The following is a 235-nucleotide window of genomic DNA, read 5'->3' on the forward strand; positions in this document are numbered from 1 at the left end:
AAAAACGACGACCTTTTCCCTCTCAACCGCGAGTGAGAGCAACAGGTGACTCAAATTTCTGTCTTGCAAGTACGACCCGATCGCCTTTTGTTTCCTCGAGACAAACACAACGTGAGGAAGGAAGCCGCAAGAAGGTTGTAATCTGAGCATACATTAAATCAAGGTTGCGTTACAGCGACCGCCGCTGATGCATTACCAACGAGAGTAGGTCAATATCGAAAGAAATAACTTACAT

The sequence above is a fragment of the Penaeus monodon genome, chromosome 29 (genome assembly GCF_015228065.2).
Source record: "Penaeus monodon isolate SGIC_2016 chromosome 29, NSTDA_Pmon_1, whole genome shotgun sequence".
Taxonomy (NCBI): Eukaryota; Metazoa; Arthropoda; class Malacostraca; order Decapoda; family Penaeidae; genus Penaeus; species Penaeus monodon.